Raw genomic sequence first — 3105 nt, 5'->3', positions numbered from 1 at the left:
ATTTTGGATATAGTGGGTTAAATTAAATATATTATTAAAATGAATTTCGTATTTCTTTTACATTTTCGCAGTGTAACTCCTGGAATATTTAAAGTTACAAATGTGGCTTGCATTATATTTCTATCTTACAGTTATTCTGTAGATAATACCACACTGGGGAGGCTTTAACTGGGCACAATTTTAGTGTCCTTGCAATGCGAAATGACCACCTTTTAAATTCAAGACCATTAGAAATGCCCTATGTATGTGGTAAGATTCCACTTAGCCAAATTATTTTCTGACAATCTGCCCTCAATGACATTATTTTTAAAGGTCAGGAGTATGTTGATGTGTCGCCTATTTTGTACAATATCTTTTTAAGGCCGAGGTTTGGGGATGATCCTTATCTGTGATTTTGCCAGTTCATCCAAACTTTCATACAGCTCCTTCCTAAGAGCCTTACCTTTAGTTTTGGTGATATAAAGAGGAAAAGTCCTAGGATGTTTCCCAAGCATTATATTTTGGGGTCTCTGTAAAAAAAATCAGATATTGTTTAATACTTTCCTGGTGTTTGAGTCTTATACTAATGGTGATGTCACCACTCTTTTTGATGATGAGAACATAAGAAAGTCATAATGATACTGTCATAATGATACATTTGGTAGGAAGTTTTTCTCAGGCTACCAGATGGTAGAACTTTGTCTTATTTGAAAAACTAAAGGACTTAAAGAATGGTTTGCTTTTACTTTCCTTTGTTATACTTCCTTACATTTTTTTCGATGACTTTTGCTTATGGAAATAGATTTTGAGCGGTGTGTGTATATGAATGACAGAACAAGTGCAGCATCTTCTTTTAGGCATTGTCTAATTATCTCAGGTAAAGCTAATTTTTTCTTATGCTTTCTAATAATATTGTAAAAGTACTTATTTTTCTGATTAAGGAAGTAACACATTTTCATGTTATAAAATTTTTCAAGTGCAAAAGAGCACAAAGAAGAAAACGATCAAATCATCTCACACTTTCTGAGATATTCACTCTTCATTTGAGATAAGCATGCGCCTTTATTTTGCCTTCTTTATAGTTTTTCTTTTTTAAAGAGAAAGACACACATTCTAACAGAAAAAAAGTTATATAATGTACACTAACTCTTCTTCTACCTCAGCGTCTGATTTTTCCTATTATCCCATCCCCAGTGGCAGCCACTATTCATAGTGTCTTGGGTTTTATTCCATAACTATTCTGTGCCCTGAAAGCATATATACATTTTTAAGTATACAGTTCCCCTTTTCACACAAATGTGAGGATACTAAAAACACTCTTCAGTACTTTCAAACTATCACTCATCAGTATATTTTGAAGATCATACCAGTACATCTCATACATCTGACTCATTCTTTTTCTGGTAAACTGTATTTTGTTGTATGACTATATCATAATTTATTTTACCAGTTTTCTATTGCTAGAGATTTTGGTTATTTATTGTCTTTGCTATTCTAAGAAATGCCACAGTGAAAATACTTGAACATGCTCTATGAGCACATGTTGAACTATACTGCAGGATAAATTCCTAGAAATGGAATTGTTGGGTCAAAGGTTAAACCCATTTAAAATTTAAATAAATGTTACTGAATTGTTTTTCATAGAGATTGTTCCAGTTTAACTTTGTACCATCAGTGGATAAAAGTAATCAGTTCCTTGCAACCTCATCAACATAGTGTGTTGTTATAATTTTTAGTATTTGACAGTCTGAAATGTGGGAATTGTATCTCAGTGGAGTTTTAATTTGCATTTATTTTATTATGGTTGATGTTGAGCATCTTTTTGCATGTTTAAAAGCCATTGTAATTCCTTCTCTGTAAACTGTCCATACCTTTGTTCATTTTCTATTAGGTCTCTGAATTTTTATATTTTTAAATAAATTTTTTTTTTAGACATAATTTTAGATTTAAAGGTAATTAAGACCATATGGTTTTAAGATAGACAAAAAGATTACTGGGACAGGATCAAGAGTCCAGAAATAGATCTACACCTATATGTACAAGTGATTTTGACAAATAGGAAAAAGCAATTCATTGGAGAAAGGATAGTCTTTTTTAAAAAAATGGCTCTAAAACAATTGGATATCCATATCCCAAAAAAAAAAAAAAAAAAAAAAGAGAAGAACTTTGATCAGCACTTTGCACCATACAAGAAAAATTAACTCAAAATGGATTACTGACCTAAATGTAAAATTTAAAACAATAAAATATATAGGAGAAAAAGCAGTTAAGACAATGAAAAGGAAAGTGGAGATTGGGAGAAATACAATTAAAAATGGGCAAAATATTTGACCAGACATTTCACCACAAAATAAAACAAAACACACACAGAAGGCAAATAAGTATATGAAAAAACCATATTAGTCTTTATCGTCATTAGTCTTTAGGCAAATGCAAATTAAAATCACAGTATTTACCACCACATACCTATTAGAATGGTTAGAATTTAAGAAAACTGACCACACCTAGTGTTGGTGAGGTTCCAAGAACTGGAACTCTCATACGCTGTTGGGGGGAAAGTAAAATGGTACTACTCTGGAAAAGTCTGGTAGTTTCTTAGTAATTTAAACAAGCACTTACCATTCAATCTGGCAATTCCTCTCCTAGATATTTACCCAAGAGAAACAGAAGCATATGGCCATGTAAAGACCTGTTCATGACTGTTCACAGTAGCTTTCTTGGTAGTAGCCAAAAGGTGGAAACACCCCAAATGTTCAACAACAAGTGAATGTATAAACAACTGTGGCATGGAATGTCCATAGAATGGAATAGTATTCAGCAATAAAAAAGAACAAAGTATTGATATATGCAACAACATGAATGGACCTCAAAATAGTTATACTGTGGAAGAAGCCAGACAAAAAAGAACATATATTGTGTGCTTCTACTTATATAATATCCTTATATATGCAAAACATTCAAACTATACAATGCACATTTTTATATTTTGGCTGCCCCAAACCTGAACACCCTTCATTTAGAGGGAATCCTAAATTCAAGAAGCAAAAGCATCCTTCTGTCCAGTATGGAAACTGAAATAGGCAGAAATTTCCTTTCCCTGCCAGTTGCAGCTAAAACATGGGCACA

The sequence above is a fragment of the Aethalodelphis obliquidens genome, unplaced genomic scaffold, assembly GCF_003676395.1.
Source record: "Aethalodelphis obliquidens isolate GAN/ISIS:26980383/991018 unplaced genomic scaffold, ASM367639v1 scaffold7, whole genome shotgun sequence".
Lineage (NCBI taxonomy): Eukaryota > Metazoa > Chordata > Mammalia > Artiodactyla > Delphinidae > Aethalodelphis > Aethalodelphis obliquidens.
Note: the sequence above shows the minus strand (reverse complement) of the source record.